General features: G+C 56.4%; 1 protein-coding gene across 7 annotated transcripts in view; it reads left to right on the forward strand.

The window, feature by feature from the left end:
• The window catches only part of Elfn2 (extracellular leucine rich repeat and fibronectin type III domain containing 2), a 50475-nt gene that overhangs the window by 23938 nt on the left and 7597 nt on the right, over positions 1-18940 (forward strand). For 3 of the 7 annotated variants that reach the window (XM_048454826.3, XM_085678362.2, XM_085678360.2), the window contains exon 2: positions 8367-12744. The exons of 3 other annotated variants lie outside the window; for them this stretch is intronic. The gene's annotated coding sequence lies outside the window, so the exon portion shown is untranslated. Of the gene's footprint in view, positions 1-8366; positions 12745-16685; positions 17138-18940 lie in introns of those variants that run through there. One more of the 7 variants, XM_085678363.2, reaches the window with a different exon arrangement.

Below are 18940 nucleotides of genomic sequence, written 5' to 3' on the forward strand. Positions count from 1 at the left end.
GGTGACAGGCCTAGAGATGGACAGGGTGGCGGGAGATGGTGGTTTGGCAGCAGGCCCTCTCGGCCGTCTGCTCTGGTTAGGTGTGGGGCTCATGGCTTCCATGAATGGGTGTTCTTTCTCCCAGGGGCAGCCCCAGAGGAACAGGACACTGGGCCCCTTTGGGGAGATGTGACAGGACCGTGGGCCTCGCTTTCCTGAAAGTCTGTGAAATGATAGCCATTCAAAAGTTAGAGTCGTTTCTGGTGCCTCTGGGCTGAGGGCATCTCAGACTTTATCACTAGAGGCCTTGACCTGCTCAGGTGGTTCAGTCTCAAGAGCCCAGGTCTCCAGGGAGGGAGAAGGCAGGTATGGGTTGGTTCCTGCCAGTGCCAGCCAACCACGGGTCTTCCTCCGGCTTTCCACATGAGGGCCCCTGGGAATAGGTCAAGGTTGCTGACCAGGGAGGCCAATGACCCTCCTCTCTTAACCATCCCTGCCCTCCCTACCCTTCCTTACATGTGCTTGTCAGGGACCTGTTGGGTGCTGCCCCCCACCCCCAAGGTCTAGCTTTAGCAGGCAGGGAGGCAGTCCTGATCAGAAGCTCTGTCCTCAGTGACTTGCTCTGAGCATTTGGAGGAATGCTTCTCTGCCTCAGTTTCCCTATCTGTACCCTGAGGCTTCTTTGAGGATTCAGTAGTGTCTTTAAATCCGTATATTTTTTTGCTCCGCTAAGGAAGGCCTTGGGGGTGACTGGGACCAGGGAAAGGTGAGGTAATGAATCTAGATGGGAGTAGGCTTTTATTTTAGCCAGTGGCTCCAAGGGCAGGACAGGAGCTTAGGTGTGTGACTCTGGGGGCTCCTGGGGACGGAGGAAACGATGGCTGAAACGTTCACTGTAGACCGAGCAGCCCCCTCAAAGCTTGGGACAGCATGGGAAAGACAGCTCTGGGCATCCTATGTGGAAGGAGATGGTGCAGGGAGCTGGGTCTGGAGGCCGATGGACACAGCCCGTGAGACTACAACTCTCAGGGCCAAGGCGGAGGGCAGACTCAGAGACCAAGCCTTCCGACTGACTGGTGCCTGCTGGGCTGGAGGACTTCCTGGAGGAGGCGGCTTGGAGTCCCTGGTGGGAAATGGCAGTTACCAGCACAATGGGGCAAGATGATCATTGGACTGTAGGACTCTCTGGTAGGCCAAGAGGTGTGAAAAGACCCTAGGATCAGAGACAGGAGGGAAGCCTGAGGAAGTTCCCGGGAGAAGCCTGGATTCAGGGTCTTCTAGCAGTGGGGAACATGGCAGGCATGCTGAACTGAGCTGTTGGTGTGGTGTTTCAGAACTAAACAACCATGGGAAAAGCAGAGGAGAGGAAGAGAGGGAGAATGGTCAGGAGGGACAGGGTCAAAGCAAGGGATATATCCAGAGGGCCCAGCATGAGCAAGAGAGGGGAGGTGGTGTTCCTGCAGGTAGAGGTGAGCACATGTGTATGTGACATACCTGTTCATGTGTGACATGTATGTGTACATGGGTATGCATATGCATGTGCACAGCACACACAGGCTTGCATGTCTATGTTTGTGTGACATGTGTGCATGTATTCATGGCAATAAGCATATGTGTATGTGTGTGTGTGTGTGTGTGTGTGTGTGTGCGCACGCGTGCTCCTCTTTGTGTGGCGGGAAGAGGTTTGTGCTGAGAGCATGCAGTTCTTCCAGGTTCAAGCCACGGGGGCTTGTCGGATCCCCAGGGAGCCAGGGATGGTGCCAGGTGGCTGAGGGGAGACAGGCTGAGGTTGGTGGTCAGGAGGGGGCTTCCTGGGGGCAGCTGCTGTAGCTGTCCGTGAAACTGTTAGGTGGCGGTACACAGGGAGGGGAAGGTGGGTTAGATCCAGGAAAGATGAGGGCTTGCTTTCCAGGTGGAAGGAGCTGCAGTTGGTGGTTGGAGCAGCTGCTGGTTGGACAGCTCACAGGCACAAACAGTTGGGCTAGAGGTGAGCCTCCCAGCTGCCTTTGAAGGGTGAAAAGCAAGGGCAGAGTCAGAGGGAACCTGTAGAGCGAGGTCATTGTACAAGGCTCGAAGTCACTGTGCGCGGCATTGCACAGGCTAACAGGTCCGGTGCCCCAGTTCCGGCTGCTGGGCTCTGAGCAGGCTTTTGTGATGAGGACCCTGAAAGAGCCTGATTCACGAGGTGCTTGCAGTGCATGCTGCTCTGATCTCATCTAACATTTTATCCCTAGAGACCCACGAGGAAGCCAGCTCCGAGAAGCCGCACAGGCAGCCCAAGGTCACACAGCTGGGGACTTCAGAGCAAGAGTGTGGGTAAAGGCTGCAGGAGCCTGCTTGCTGTCCTTGCCTTGGAGCCCATGGCTCCCAGGATGCAACTGGCTGTTCTTTCCCTCTTCTGTCCAGAGGCCCTGGTGCCTCTCGGGAGCAGATGCAGGCAAGGGTTAGCTCTAGGCCAGCTGCTTGCCTGTATGTAAGTGGGGGCCCATGGAGAAGAGGGCAGCTGTGCTCTCCAGCACGGCCAGTTGTGTCAGCTGCCTGTGGCCGACAAGGCTCATGTCAGAGGCTCTGTCCACGTCCTTCCCTTTCCCTGTCTCTTTGTACTCACCTGGCCTGACAGTCCTGAACAGGTCTAAGCCAGGGTGGCGTGTGATGAGGATGTTGGGGAAGTCTCCACAGTTGTGACAATGACTATGTGGAGCCTGCTGTAGGGTAGTGTCGTGAGAATTCTCCCGGTGCTGGGTGCAGGACTGATGGGGGACCTGCTGGAGAGGACACGTGCTTTGACATTTTTCCCTCCAGTGTTCCTTCTGTCTGTTGACTTCGTGCTGTAACAAAGTCACACCTATGCTGCCCTGGCCCCCTAGAGGGGAGACTGTGGGCCTTAGGTGAGCCACCTACTGCGGGACCCTTCAGTAGAGAAACCTGGGATTGGGAAGGACTTCCTAAAGGCGGTGACAGGGCCACTGCTGGGGACACTCTCAGCAGAGGTGGGAGGAAGATATCCTACCACAGCTGCTTCCTGTGGCTGTGAAGAGTTAGGTCCGCTCCCAGGACTGCAGAAACCCCAGATTTTGAGAGGCACAGGCAGCCTAGGCAGCCTTCTGGAAGGCTCTGTCTTGTGGGTAGTGTAGAGAGGTTGCAGGTAAGCGAAGCAGCCAGACCATGACGTGGGTCTCATTACCTGGTGGGGGAGGCAGGGTTGTCCATGGATGGAAGATGATGGTGACCTTGACGTGTGGGGGTGCCTGAGGGGAAGCTGCACAGGTCTACTGAGTGTGAAGCATGTTTGGCCAGCCTGTGGTTGCATCTATCAAGCCGATGCCACCAGTGGAGTCCCTGGGGCCACTTAGTGGGGGCATCCACTGCCAACAGGACCCCTTCTTAACCAGACCACGTCTCAGATAAGACGAGGCCCAGAGAGGCAAAGTGGTCTGGCCAGGACATTGGCTACAGGAAGCAAGCCCCAGGGCAGTGGTTCTCAACCTGTGGGCTGCGACTTCTTTGGGGTCAAATGACCCTTTCACAGGGGTCACCTGACGCACCCAGGCAGCCAGGAGGGCCACTTGCTTTATGCAAACCCTGTCATGCTGGCTTTTCACAAGAGGAGTTAGGAGCTGGCTTTTTTTTTTTTTTTTTTTTTTTTTTTTTTTTTTTTTTTTTTTTTACAAAATAACTTCCAGGAAGGTATCTTTAGACTCCCAAACTTGGGTGTGTTTGTGAGGGTTTTGATTTGCCTGGGCCTCACAGGCGTTTGAAGCTCCTGCCTTCTCCTCCTCCCTTCTGTTCTGTTTGTCCATATTCTCGGCCAGGCAGCTCCTGAGCTTGGCAGGTGCTGTTTCCTGTGGACTGTCTGCCTGGCAGAGCGCAGGCCTCTGAGGTCCCTAACTTCTCAGATTCACCAGCTCCTGCCTCTCTTCTAGCCTCCTGGTGACCCTGTGGTGCTGGGCCTGTGCCCTGCCTGTCCCATGAGCTCCTTGTCACTGTTCCCTGAGTTCCCCATCCCTTGGCGATGGCCCTACATGCTTTCCCCCTATTCCTTCCACATGCTGTTGTAGCTTAGGATCTGTGACTAGTGGGTAGAGAAGGTCTCTTTTATGAAGTGTCCCTGGGCTGTCCTGGCCTGCACTTACAGAAGAAGAAGGAAGCTGATGTCTGCCGAGGGAGGGCCGTGCTCAGGTCTCTGCTGCTGTATGCTTGACGACCTCCCCCTCTGCCAACCAGCAAGCTGAGCAGAGGTCCAACTTGGGGAACCTCATTCCTGTTCCTGTTCTTAGCTGTGTGTCATTGGACAAGTGACTTCACTGCTCTGGGCCTCTTTCCTCATCTCCGCAATGGGTAGAGCAACCAGGCCCACCCCTTAGGGTGCAAGTGACTGAACGATACGGTGTGTGGTCAGGGCCTGGTTTTGATCTTAGAACCAGATTCTTACAGGGCAGGGCTTGCATCCTGTAGCTACTGTCCTGGCCTGGCCACTTTGTTTTTCTGGACCTCGTCTCATTTGAGAAGAGGTTTGGTTAAGCAGGGGTCCTGTTGACAGGGGATGGCCCGTGGAATGACCCCAGGGACTCCACAGGAAGCTTCTTTATAGGGTACCAGGTGCAGAGCTGCCTGTTACTGGGGCTGTGGGTTGGGTCTGATTGCTATGTGACCCACACAGACCTGAGAGGAACCCGTACTCAGACAAGGTGGGTAGAGTCATCCTGGGGAAGAGTAGGTACAGCTAGGCCCTTGAGGGAGGGGAGCTATGACCTTCAGGATGGCTCCTGGCTTCAACCTGAGACCTGAGACAGTTCTGAGGTCATGATGGGTGGTCCTTGGGAAGCCCGGCAGGGGGAGGGGAGGAGACAGGGGATGCTGGAGGTCTTGCTGCTATCTACCTAAGAGCTACTTCTGGTTTGAACGGCCGGGACAGCAGGTGTGAGGCCTGGGCAGGTGTCAAGACAGATTGGAGGTGAGGGACGAGGGAGAGGTCAAAGCCATGCATGAGGATGATGGTGGAGCAGAGGCACCCAGAGGTTTGGGAAGGAGTCCACGGCGATACAGCCAGAGGGTGAGAGCAAAGCTTCAGGCTGCATCTTAGTTTTGGGCAGGAGTGAGGGGGAGGACAGCTGGCCCCACTGATGTTGGTGACCCCCAGCCTGGAGACGCCTGGAGTGCACGCACAGTGGAGGCAAAAAGTGGGTGTAGCCAGTGGGGCGGGGGAGACATAGACCGAGGTATCCTCACGCTTCATTGGAGGGTTCTCTGGGCACTGGGCATAATGGAGACTAATGTGATGTCTGCTGGGGAGCCAGTGGACGTGCAGCTTCAGCAGGCAAGTGTGGATATGGAAGGAATTGGCAGGGAGGGAGGCACTGGGTGGATCTGGCCTGAACCAGGTGGTTTGTGAATACCTGGGCTGACAGCCAGCTCTGGCCTTTCTGGGGAGATGACCTTGACCTCGCTGGCCTCTGTCTTCTCACATCCGCCTCCCCACACCAAGAAAAGTATACGTTGTTGTGAAGCTAGGGACAGTGCTGGGCTTAGCATAAGACCTGGGACTGGGCAGGGCTCAGGAGGTCCTGCGGAATATCGTTATATCTGCCCTTATTATTATGTGACAGAGCCCACTGTGGGTGATCTGCAGGGTCACTCTCTTTCTAGAAAACAAGAAAGGAGTGCCTCCACGAAACTGACAGAGTAGGGACAAAGGGCGGGGCAGGACCATCTTGACCAAGCTGGCCAGAGGAGACTGACCTCGTCTGATTCTACCGGGTCAACAGGTGGGAAGCCCAGAGAGGGTAAGGGTTTTGTTCAAGGTCACACAGCAGCTGGTGATGAGAGCAGACCTGTTGGCTTGGGGGGGAGGGGGTCTGGGTGCTGTGCCCCTCCTTTGTGAAGAAGAGATGTGATCATTTATCAGGGGAGTTTAATAATGAATGAAGTCGAAGTGTCTCTAATGCAGGCAGCAGGCCCGAGGTAATAAAGGACCCCGTATTAATTCAGAAGTTAATGAATATGCAGGTGTGTCTGGATGATTAATGGGGCTCCCGAAGGCCTTGGAGAGGAGGTGTCGAGCTGTTGCTGGCGGAACCATGAATATTGCACACATCTGGGAAAATGTGTAAAGTGGGAGCAGGTGGGCATGAGTGAACTGGGGGACCGCAGTGGCCAGAGCACTGGAGACCCCCAGGCAGGCCCGCAGAGGCATGGCCAAGCGGTCTCACGTTTGTGCACAGTTGGCTTGAGCAAGTTAGTTAACCTTCGGGGGTCTTGCCGTCTTGGATGTAGGATGAGACAAACACACTGGTGACTGGCTCCCAGGATCCAGAAGACCAAGTGAGGCAAGCCTTGTGGGCTGAGGCAGGCTTAGGGCAGGCTTAGGTGGCCCAGCTGATTCAAACTGATGCAGGATTTTGGGAGGGGAGATAGGCGGGCACCTGTGAGGCCCTGGATTCAAACCTGAGTGGCGGCGGGGGGGGGGGGGGCTAGGATTTATTAGACTGGATTATAGACTGTAGACTAGATTACAGAAACCAGCGAAGAACAGCACTTCACAGTTTATAAACAGGCAGGGGCACTCTGCCTACCCTTTGCTTCTTGTAGCAGCTGTATGGGGTTGAGGTATCCTTGGGGGATGCTGGAATGCCTAGGTTCAGGGTGGTCTGGTTACTGTCCAGGCTGCTGGCAGCGAGGGGTAGAGAGTGAGAGGCAGGCTTGCGCCGCCCTCCTGTGACTCAGGTACATGAAGACAGGACCCACAAGGGCGCTCAGTGTCTGGGCCTAGGGAATGGGGCGGGGGGTGCAGGTGAGAGAGCCTTTGGGCCCCTCAGCTTTTCTGCCTGCCGTGTGAGTCCGTCCATCTGAGTTGAGATTTCTGTGAGACCCTGCTCCTTCCCCATGCGTGACTCCTAGATTCTGTAGCCATTGCTACTCAGAACCGTGTTTATGAGTTCGTATGCATTTCTCTCAGATCCCAGAAGCAGTGGGTGCGGACTTCGTGATTCCTGCCCGGCCTTGCTTGTTTTCCCCTTCAAATATTCCTGTTAGTGTGGCTGACATCCTGAGCATGCAGGGCCTAGTGCCAGGAGGTGCATCTCCTTCTGATCCACGTCTGCCTGTGGGGACAGGGCCCTTTGGCGTGAGCCTGTGGAGCCTTTTTTATCCTTCGAATCCAGTGGGGGCATGGATGCCACACTGGGTACTGTTGCACCCTGGGTTTTGCAGGGCGGTTCAGACTGTCCCCTTGGCTTCATTTCCTATAAAGCTTTGCCTCCTCCCCCTGAAGTCAGGTGGACCCAGAGGACAAAGGGCAGCCCAGGACTTGGCCCACCCAGACTAGCTCTTGTGACTCCTGGCTGTAAAGGCTGTTGGAGTGAGGGCCAGAGCTCTGGTCCCCAGGCCTCTTTCACTATGGCTGCACACTCCTAGGCCATGACGGAGTCAAAACCTGGACACCTTCGGCTTCGAGAGAGCGAGGAGGCCAGGGAAGCCTAATTTTTCTCTTATGCTTCCTGGGGGCTCTGGCCTTGGCCCCAAGGGCCTCTCTGGGCCAGTCCTGCTGGGGTAGAGCCGTTGACCTTGGTGGTCCCTTTCTGGTGTAGTTTGCTGGGACAGACATGGAAACCGAAGCCCAGAAGGAAAGCAGCTATGGGGCAGGGCTGGGGTTGGGGCCCTGCGGGGCCCACTTAGCTGTATATTTATAGACCCCACTGATCTATATTAACTCTGGGCCTGCTCAGGCTTTGGCAGCCTGGGATCTGAGGACTGCTTTGAACCCTCTGGGGGGTGCTGATGTATCTGAGCTCACCCCCTGGGGAGAGGCAAACAGGGGTGAGCCCCCTTCTCACCTTACCCTTCTGCGCCTGGGAATTCCTGCTGGATCCTTGGCTTGCACAGTCTTTAGCTGCTTGGGCTGGGCTGAGGCCACCCTCGGCGGGTTTGGGGGGTTGGTATCTTTGTCTGAGGATTGTCGTGCCTTGCTTCTTCCAACTCTACAGTGTGGATCCAGGGCAGCCCCGCAGGGCAGCCCCCAAGCCTCAGTCCTCACAGCTGTAGAATGGGCATGATTCCCAGACAGTTTACAGGCATCAGGTGCCAAGCACTCACAGCCTCTAAGCTGGAGGCCACCACGTGCATGCTTTATACATCTCTTGCGGTCCTTGTCACGTGCTTGGAGGGATCAAAGTGTCACCTCTAGATGGGACCCATGAGGCCCTAGGGGCAAGCATGACCTAAATTCAGACTCACCTAAGTCTGAATGTTCCCTCTCCCCAGGAGTCTCTCCAGGGCCCATGGGGTCCTTGGTGTGTGTATGGGGGGTGACTGAACTCCTCCCCCAACGGCGTGGTCCAGTCCCTGGTTGCCATGGAAACAGCTCCACTAACTCTATGCTTCTCTTCCAGAGCAGAGACGACTGGCCGCCCTGAGTGCAATTCAATTCAACAGACATTTACTGAGTGCCTACTATGCGCCAGGCCTTAGGCTAGGCACTGGGGAGTACAGAGAGGAAAGTGGGGGTCCCATTCTTAGATAGTTTGGGTACCAAGAGAGAAGCCCCGTGGAGGGTTGAGCAGCAGAGCCTGGGGTTCGAGTGCATCATGGGAGGGCTACTGTTTGTCTATGCCTCAGTTTCCCCACCTGTAACATGGGAGGGCAAGGTGGGGTGAGGCTTTTCCAGAATTCCATGGGCCACTCATTGGGAGTGGGGTAGAGCAGGGAGGCCATCCTTCTCCTGCAGGCTCCTCAGAGAAGGGGCAAGGTTCTGGGCCCCAAGATGTGTATGTGGGTGGGGGGAACAGCCCCCCAGGCTCAGGAATACCATGGACAAAGACCTGGAGGACATGGGGGGGGCTAGCAAAGAACACAGCAGGGTGTGAGCTCAGAGAAGGTGAGGTTTGAGGGTGTGAGCCCTGTGTGGGGGCAGTGGCAGTCTTGCCGGGCTGTTGAGGGAGTCAGGGACGCATCTTGTTTGGCCTCACCCTTCTCCTTCTCCTGTCCTTGGAACTCCTCTAGAACCAGCAGCCACCTAGTTAGTGTGGGATCTGTGTTGTGCTGGGCATATCCCTGTTAGTCTTTACTACTGCCCCCAGAGGTGGGTATTCGTGGGCCTGGTTCCGAAGCTAGCACACTGGGCCCAGAGAGGGAAGCTTCTCGTCCAAGGTCTGATCTGACCCCACCTGCCTATGCTTCTACTATTACCTCTTGTTGAAGGGGTCTGCGCTGTGTGACTTCTCCCATCCTGTCTATACCAACGTCCTGAGGTATTCCCAAGAGCTATAGCAGGAAGATACCCAGAAGCCTCTAGTTAGACTTTGGGCTTGGCAGCCACCCTTAGACCAGCGTAGTAGAGGTGGCTCCTTCCCCGCTTCACATGTGAGTAGCCTGAGGCTCGGATCCAAGGTTAGATGCAGGGAGGGACAGCCCGTGATGAGATCCTGACTCTTTAGTGGCAGCTGAGGCTTTGGGGATGCTGACACTGTCCCACTCCTGACTGTGGAGGAGCTGCTCCCAAACAGCCTCATCAGGGAGTGCGAAGGACTGAGACCTCAGATCTAGGTTCGAGTCCTGGTGTTGCCTTGCATGACTGTGTGATGGTAGGAGACTATTAGCCACTCTGAGCCTCGGTTTCTTTGTTTCGGGAGGGCTTGCTTTCCTACCCACTTAGCAGCGGGAGATATTTATTGAGCACCTACTGAGGCCTGGTGTTGGCTGGGTCGGTGGGGAGGCTCAGACTTGGGCCTTCCTTGGAGAACTGAGTCTAAGGGGGAAAAGCCAGTGGCAGTTAGGATCCTGGTAGAACTGGAAAGAGACAAAGCCCAGGGGTTGGAGGGACCCACAAGGGGCACCCCAACCAGGCGAGGAGAGCAGGTTCCGGCTCCCAAGGGATCACAGGGGCTGGGCTGTGAGTGTGCTGGAATTTTCCCAGATCAGTCAGGAGCCAGGGAAGCCTTTCTGTTAGGGGAAGGCATGCTCAGATTTATGTTCTAGCAAGTTCTCCCTGTCGGGTGGAGGGTAGCTGTGATAGCTGCTGAGCCTGGAGGCAGACCAGAGAGGATGCTGAAGGAGCGGAACTCAGCAGGCCCAGTGGAGCTGGTGGGCACGGATTTCCCTAGGCTGGGAAGCTGGAGAGAAGCCAGACAGGGTGTGTGGCTGGGGGGAAGAGGGCCCTTCTAGGTGGCAGGGAGGAGACAGGCAGCTGGAACAGGGCTGAGGGGGGTAGGTGATGGTGGGCAGCACAAAGCCATCTATTAGGAACCACGGAGAGGACCAAGATGTGCTCTGGGACTGGAAGTAGGCTTGGGAGCAGCAGAGAGTTGGCATGGGACCCCAGGAAGGGTTCTGAGAAGTAGGGGCAAAGGGAAAGGCAGCCATGCGGGGCCTCAGGCTGGGATGGCTGTGTTTCCCCAGAGGGAGGCATAATGGATGCCAAGTCATGGGTGGCAGGAGAGCCCTGAGGGGCCGAGAAGGCAGAACCCTTGCTCACAGTCCTAGGAAGGGGAGGCTGTGGTGAAGGGAAGGTGTTTGGGAGTGGAGTAAAATATTTGCATGCGTAACAGGGCTGGGCGAGGAGAGGAAATTACCATACATCAGGATCTTGTTATTCAACCTAATTTTCAAAGGGGCACAGCTGTCGCGCTGAGATAATCCGTTAATTATAACAGCCATTGTGCTCTGGCAATGGGAGAGAAACCGAGGCTGGGTACAGGCTGAGGCTGGGGTGGGAAATGGCCTTTGAGGGTCCAGGACCTCAGAGAGGGGGCAGGGAGAGAGGCAGAGAGGGGTGCTGGGCTCTCAGGACCAGAGGAAAGAGCAGGGCAGGGACCAGGCCGCAGCCTCTGCACAGCCACTGCCAGCATGGAGGTGACAAGGTCAACTTGCCAGCTGGCACTGTGCTCCTGGAGCCAGTTGCTGGAACCTTCCAGAGCAGTTAACTTTATTGAGCAGTTACTATGTGCCAGACCCTGCTCCCTCTAGCTGTTACCTATAGTCAGAACCCTTCCGGTCTCTCTCTCGCTCTCTCTCTTTTTTTTCCAGCAGAGGAAACACACAGGAAGGTAGCTTGCCAGGACTAGTGGGTGAGATAGAGTCAGAGCCCCATGTGATCTGAGTACAGCTCTCAACTTCCAGGATAGCCAGGAGGACAGGACCCACTGAGTGGGGTAGACACAGGAGCCTCCATGGTTTAAGGCATGTCATCACCGTGGTCACGGGTGGCCCTCCCCCAGTGGCGTTTCCGGGGCCCTGGATGCGGACAGAGCCTCCTTGTTCTCTGGGCTGCAGCTGCAGGCCCCCTGCGGCCTCCAAGGCAGCCTCCAGTCTGGCCCCCAGCCCCCAGAACAACTGCCCTCAGGGCCAGGAGAGGGTGTTCCACATGATCTTGGGTGGCCCCCATGCTGGTGTTTGCGACCACCTGCTTGGAGGTAGGAAGGATCCAGACAGCTAGCTCAGCCCTGGGAGGAATCCTCAGCCCAGCCTTGGTGGGGACCTTGGGTGCTGGAGCTGGGAGAGGCAGGTGAGAGGCAGTGAGTCAGGGCATAGTATCCCGAAGTCCGGCTGCTCAGGATCCCACATACGTTTGGTTCAAACTTGGTTCAGGAGTCAGCCTTGGGCTTGATGTCCATGCAACCTTGAGTAGGAACTCAACAGAGGCCAGGGGGCAGAAAAGAGGGCTTATTCCAGAAATTCAGCTGGAACTCCCAGTGTGACCCAGAGATCTAGGTAGTGGTGTTGGAGGGCAGGCAAGAAGTTGTGGGTGTTTGGAGGGGCAGCAGGTATGGGAAACTCTATGATGATTCCCCTGCTGAAAGCCAAGGGGAGGCCTGGGAAGGCTGGGGCAGTTGAAAGTCCTGGAGAATGTATGACTCCTAGCCCAGACCTAAAAGCTGCAGACTGGTAGGACCAAAGAGCCACAGCCCTAGACTCATCATTGGAGATTCCCAACCTGACAGATCCATGCTGCTAACGTCCTAGAGTTCTGAGACCCAGAATCAATGAGGGGTAGGGACGGAGGCAAGGGTTGAGTATGTGGGCCAGGAGCAGCCTGCCCGTGGGCCCCCATGCAAGCTGGCGTAACTGCCCCCATTCTTGAGAGTCCCTGTCTTGTTTGCCTCATAAACTTCAGTGCCCAGGTAGGGGTCAGGGTGACAGTCAGGGAGGACAGTACCACGGCTACCCCATTGTCTGTGGGTGCTACTGGGTTCAAGAAACAGGAATGCTTTAAAGATAAAAGCCTCCCAAGCTTTCCACATTGCCAGCTAGCTAAAAACAAAATTTAATTACTGTCCAGATGAAGCAGGGCCCCTTGGCGTTGCATGAGTCAGAGCCTGGGGCCGAGGAGGAGAAAGCCACCGCACAACAGCTGGAGGCGTAGTCCCTTCCTCTGTATTGGTGACTGGAACAGCGCAGGCTCAAAGGCTGCTTCCCCGGAAGCTCCCAGGCCCAACGGATGCCTTTTCTGCCCATGTATTCCCCTGACAGGCCAGGCTGCTCCAGTGGGCTGTATGCTCCGACCTGGAGCCTCCGCTTCTCCCCAGAGGTCCCCTGCTACAGTGCCCTGCCTTGGGACAACCCTAAGGATATTGGAAGGCAGGAAAATGCCCACCCTTGGGACCCTGGAGGAGGAGCAGGCTGTGCAGGCAGAACCAAGAGGGTGGGCCTAGCCGGTGCCTGGTACATAGTAGGTGTTCCATAAATGTTTATTGAATGAATGAATGGAGGCCATGCAGGCAGAGGCAGCGTGCGCGCGCAGGCACTGTGCAAGAGCGGGTCCAGTGGAGACCGGTGAGTAGCGCCCAGGGACTGCTGCTGAGCCAAGTGGGGGAGGAGAGCCAGGCAGGAGAGGGCAGGGGCAGCATGGGTGGAGAGGTCAGGAGTGATAGGAGGAAGAGACCAGGTGGGGAGAGAGGAAAGACTGGTGGGGGAGAGATAAGTAGAGAAAGGGCAGCCTCATGTGGGGGGAGGAGAGGCTAGGTGGGGAGAGGGTAGCGTAGAGTGGTGGGGGGTAGTGTCAGTCCTAGAGGTGGGTCCAGGGGAGGAGAGATGTTATGAGGAGGGGGGGAAACAAAGACAGTTCCTTGAGTAGGGGGATTCTGTAAGAGTCAGCGCTAGGATGGACTTCCCTTCAGAGCATCCTTGAGGTGGGCACCTAAGGGCCCTTGGGCCTGGTGTCTTAGGTTGGTTGAGGCTCGGGTGGGAAGGAGCTGGGCCAGGCCAGGTATTACAGAACCACTTACAACCCAGGGCTGGGCCTCCCTGGCAGGCTGTGGGCAGTAGCCAAGTCCAAGGCCTTAGAGAGGTCCTTGACTTCCTGCATCGAAGATTAGTTGTGGTTTGTACTGGGTTCCTTGGGGACAGGGATGTAGAAGACCTGTGAGCTCGGGGAGGGGGGGCAATGGCAGAGCCCAAGGGACCCGTGCACACTGCTGTTCTCTGAGTCCAACAGGAACTGAGGCCCAGAGACGAAAGGCCCTGGACTGCAGGCTTTGCCTGAGGACCCCACCCATCGGGCCTCATTGCCTCATTGCTGACACTCTTCCATGCCAGCTCCGATTATGGCAGCTCCTTCTTGGTTATGTCTCTGGCCAAGAGTTCCATATTCCGAATGTGTGTGGGTCTTTCTAGTCTCTGGAGGCCCACCAAAGCTCAGAGATGGCAAGTGTGTCTACCGCGGCAGGACAGGTACCAGAAGAACCCCTGCAGGGTGACGTGGTGCCTGACTGTGGCTGGAGGGCTCCCGGTGGCATGGCACAAGCCATGACTGCTCCCAGCGTGGGTAACACGGAGTGGGTGCCGAGGCCAGTTCCCTGGGGATGCTGAGCAGCTGGCATGCGGGCTGAGATTAATGAGATGTGATTGAATGGGGTAGATGAAACCCAGCACCTCGGGTGGGATGGAGATGGAATGCCCCCCAGCTGTCCTGGGTGTTCTGAGGGTGTCCGGCAGTGTACACACAGGGCCGGGGGCCTGGGTGACATCTAGGACAAGGTGAGGACAACAGTGACACATGCTCCCGCTGCGTGGGCAGGCGTAGGAAGCTAAGCGTGGTGGACGCGACGGCGCAGATGACACTGGTCTTGACGCTGGGTTCCAGGTAGCCCAACTATGGGGGTGACCTGGAGTGGCTGAACCTAGGGCAGGGAAGAGCCGGCACCCTGGTTCAGGACGAGATGGAGAACACAGGCACCGACTGAGAGTCCCGGGGTGGACACAGGCGCTCAGGCTGGCCTAGGTTCCTGGCTGTGTGACCTTGGGCAGAGTGCTATGTCTCTCTGAACGTCTGTCTTTTTGACTGAAATGAGAAGTGTAAGGCGTTATAAGGCCAGGAGGCTCAGGGCATTTCCTTGCACATGGTGAGCCCACTGGTGGTGAGCTCTGAGCTCTGACACCCTGGCCCCGAGGGTGTCAGGGGTTCTAGCCCCTCTTCCTGCTGCTACTCCCCATCTCTTCTGCACATGGTAACCCCAGCACCTGGTGTGTCTGAGCCTACAGCAAGCTTGGGGTTACAGCAGTGAGCAAGGCAGAGCCCAGCTGTGCTGGGCTGGGTGGTGGGTGAGGGAGTGGGTGGTGGGGGAGAGTCAGATGTCATGGGTGAGTACAGCGAGGGGGCAAAAGCTAGGCTGGACAATAAGGGGGTTCTCTCAGGTTTGGGGACAAAGCAGGGTGAGGGTAGGGAGCAGTTCAGGCAGAGGGCTGCGGTGTGCTGAGGAAGTAGATACCAGGTAGACTCACGTGCAAAGGTCCTGAGGTTGAGAGACGCACAGTGGTCTTAACTAAGGACTTCTTGATTGACAGATAAGTTAACCTCCCAGGGGTTGAGGGGTTGGGGACAGCTCCTTATGTTAGGAGAGGGTATACGGAGGGTCAGGAAACCCACAAGATGTTCAGTGTGTGTCCGTCCCACTGCCATGAGTCCAGCCTTCCAGTCTTGTTATCTGTTAGTGGAGGCATCCATCACACAGGGTTGAGGTGAAGAGACTGGAGCCCAGAGAGGGTGGTGAGCCAGCCTGTGTCACATAGCTCTGTGTTGGACCCCAGAAGCTCTTATTTCTGGTGCCTGCACACTTCTGTCTCCCTTGGGGGCAGACACGTCACCCTTGAAACCCAGGTGACTTACCAGGTAGTTCAGTGGTGCTGGCAAAATGTCCCACGCCATAGAGGAGCAGCAGAGACCAGGGCAGTTCGCCCTAGAAGACCTGGACACTGAAGGCAGCAGCAAGCCCTAGTGTCCGGTCCTGAGTTCCGAGGCTCAGCCCCAGAAGGTAGCCAGGTTTGTTCCTGAAGGCGGAAGGATGGGTAGTGACCTGGTGGCCCACTGCTAGTTTCTAGAAAAGAATGGTGGTGATGTTGTGAGTGCTGGGAGCTCTGGCTGGCCTAGGGCATCCCCGTCTTCCTCATCCAGAGTACCAGCGTGGTCTTGAGTGGTTATTACGATGGCATGGGGGAGGCTTGGCCAGCCTGGTCCTGAGAGGAATCTGCCAGGCCTGAACTGCTACAGTGATGTGTACCTGCTGATTTTCTCATCTCTCATGGGTGGCCAGGATGCACAGCCACACGTTCCCATGTCCTGTCCTTGTCCTTTGAGCCAAGCAGCATCCTCATGGGGGTGAAAGCCTGGGTCGGCACGACTGAGGTGACACTTCTTCACTCTGACACGACTGGCATGTCCCGCTGTGCCTACTCGCATCTTGCCACATAAGAAACTGAGACTCAGAGAAGACTGAGGTTCCCCAAGAGTCTCAGAGTGGGCCTTTCCCATCCAGACCACCACAGGCTGATGTCATGGAAGTCACATCAGCCGTACTGCTAGGCCTGGGTTGCCCCAGCCATGCCTGTGGGGTGCTTCCATTCAGCTTCTTGTGTGAGAGAACCACACAGCCCAATGCCTGTACTACAGGGAGTGAGTACTTGCCATGAAGAGGATCCCACTGGGGCCCTGGGCTTGGCATCCTGGGTCCTGAGTCCATGTAGGACTCGGACCGTGTTCCCTCTTTTTGTCCTGGCCCAGTTTCCCTCATGGGAAGCCTGGAACCCAGCTGAGCCCGGGCTCATCATTTCATTTTGGATATGCCAGGATTCTGAGTCCTTGAAGGTCAGGGCATAACCCCAGCTGGGCCAACCTGGCCACTGAAGCTAAGCCTGAGACAGAAGAACAGTGCCCAGGTGTCTCAGATGGTCTCTCTCCAGCTCTGACCTACCCCGTCTACTCCCCAGTATCCGGTGCCCACTGGTGTTGCTGACTCTTCTTCTTCCTTTCCATCCAAGGATTCATGGGAAGGGATATCACACAGCCTGAAGTCGGCTGGACGGCTCTTTGCCAATGCTGCAAGGATTGGTGCGGTCTTGCTTGCGTTGCTGCATGGCTCCCAAGGGACTCGGCCCTATCATGATTTTAGGCTCCGGGCAGCTGCCCTTCATGCTTCTGTCCTCCCTCTGACTTGCTCTGGGATGTGTTTCAGGGCTTAGCTGAGTCCAGTCTCAAGTGTCCCCTTGAGCCTTCGGGCCAGGCGGCAGGTACCTGTGCCACACTGTCACACCCAAACTCACCCCCCTTCTCCCTGTGGCCAGCCCTCTGTGGAGGGCTCTCCATTTGTCTCCCTGCTCATTTTCGCTATGGTTTTGTCTCTCCTTCCTCCCAGGCGTGTCTGTGTGTTTGAGGAGCACCCTCATGGGGGGCAGGGGAGGACGGTCTTGCCTGTTTGACCCCTGAGACCCTCACCCCCACCCCTTGCACACCTGCACCTTGATCGGGTGAGTGGCTGGGCAGGGGGCCAGGTGCTGCTGTCAGCATCTTTGTGGCCTTGTCCTCTCCCTGCCAGTACGGGGCCTCAACGGGTGGTGGGCAGACAGCCCAGCATGAGGACAGGGCAACTGACGCACACGGGACACAGTGATGGGAGCCTCCTCCCCACTGTGCGTCACAGGGAGAGTAGGAGCCGGGCCTCAGCCCAAGCCATCCTGGGAGCAGGGAAGCAGGAGAGGGCCACTGCAGGGTCACCTTGTGGGTTTGGGGGAACTATGAGCCTTCTGCCTACCCTGGCCTGTCTTGGAAGGGCAGGGCTGAGTGGGGCCAGCCCCTCTCCAAACCAGGGCCCCCTTCAACCTATTCCCTCTGCCTCTTCCTATCCCCTGCCTGCTGGTATCTTCCACAGCTCCGGCCAGCCTGGTCTTGGCTAAGGTGATATTCGTTTAGCTCACATCTAAGCAGGGGGAGGGACTCTTTGTGTGGCTGGTTTTGTATGAGCAATACACATGTGCTTAAATGGCATAGAGGGGGTGGGTAATTGCCTGCCTTACCAAGGCCCCAGACATGCATGCCTGCCACTCCTCCACACACCAGCATGGGTCCCTTTGGCTGATCATAGCTGCACATGTCCTATGCGCGTGCGCGCACACACACACACACACACACATGCTTATGTGCCTGCCTGCATGCTGTCTCGGCGCATGTATCAGCACCCTTGTGTCTGCGTACTGAGTCAGCCACACACCTGTGTGTGCACCTGCATGCCAATGTGGTCCCCAGACCGAGGAGGGACTGTGTTACAGACTGAGGGTTCTCGGACAGGCTGGTTCCTGCTTCTCAAGACAGCAGGCGGAAGGACTTTACCCCCTCTGGGACAATCTGTCTGCCTGTGGGAGGGGAAACTGAGGCCCTGTGTCACAGGAGCCGAACTCTGCAGCTGTGACAGCTTTGTATGGTACAGGTGAGGACAGACGAGCTGTCGGCTGCCTGGGCAGCCTTGTGACAGCCATTCTGGCCCTGCAGTGGGGAGAAAGGTGTGTCAGACTGGCCTCTGACCCAGGTTGGACCGCATCACCTGGCACTTCAGCGCGCACTGCCGGAGCGTCCTCTCAGTGTGTCCCCACCGCCTCCCTCCCTCTTTCCCTCTGCTGGTCACAGTTTTAAATTGGCTTCACTTTAACACAAAGTCTAGACATTTTTTTTTTTCAAAGCTCTCTTTCCTGGAGTCTCCCTGGGGGAGGAGCCGAGGTGGAGGTGGCTCTTGTGGACACTGTTTCAAGGCTTTCTTTGACAAATGTGGATTTCTCAGACCATCTTGTGTCCTTGTTGGAACACAACTGTCTAGGGCCTTTGCAATTTCTGGAGTCTGGAGCATAGGGTGTGAGCCTGAGCCAGGTCTGGCCGAATGCAGCTTGCCGAGGACCTAGCCAGATCTCCCCAGGGCAGACTTTGGGACGTGGTTTCCTCGTGGGAAAGGGAAGGATGAATCAGATGGGCTGTGGGCTGTGACCCCTGCTGCTGTCCTGTCCTCTGTGTCTCAGGGTGAGCAGCCAAGTCACCTTGCTGCTTCCCATCAAATTGCCCAGGAAAGGGCTGGGTTCCCTCCCCCACACTGTACGGAAGAGCAGTAGCTAAGAGACAGAGTGATTTACCCACAGTCAGGCTGTGTGGGGAGGGCCTCTTGACTCCTGACCCTGAGTGTCTCAGGAGCCTTGATCCTTGCCCAGGCTTTGCTGTGTTACTTGGGGCAAAGCCCTGTCCTTCTCTGAGCCTCTGATTCTGGAAGGGGATGGAGGGATCCAATTGTGTTGGTCCCAAGTCCTGACCCCCACTTTGGGCAGCATGCTGTCCTTGGGAGTACCCTACTAGGGAATGTGTCTAACTCTTAGCCCTTCTCCTTTAGCTTAGTTATGCTAACAGGACCAGCTCTCCTGCTGCAGAGATCCTGGCCCTTGCACCCCACAACACGGGAGGCCCACCCAGCACATTCTGCTCCCCTCCCCCACGGAAGCTGAGACAAGGGAATTATTTTTGGAACAAGAGCAGTTACACAACAATGAATTATTTATCTTTGGGCATGGAGAATGAGGCATTTTTGCTGGGCTTCTTAATTCTCATCTGGATTTGGGAGTGCCCACTAAGATGTGTGAACGTGTCTGTCAATGCACACAGATGTTAGGGGTGTATGTGTGTGTGTGTGCCTCCCATGTGAGCTTTGATTTTGTAGGTGTTGTG

This window comes from Myodes glareolus, chromosome 19, assembly GCF_982192425.1.
Source record: "Myodes glareolus chromosome 19, mMyoGla1.1, whole genome shotgun sequence".
Classification (NCBI taxonomy): domain Eukaryota; kingdom Metazoa; phylum Chordata; class Mammalia; order Rodentia; family Cricetidae; genus Myodes; species Myodes glareolus.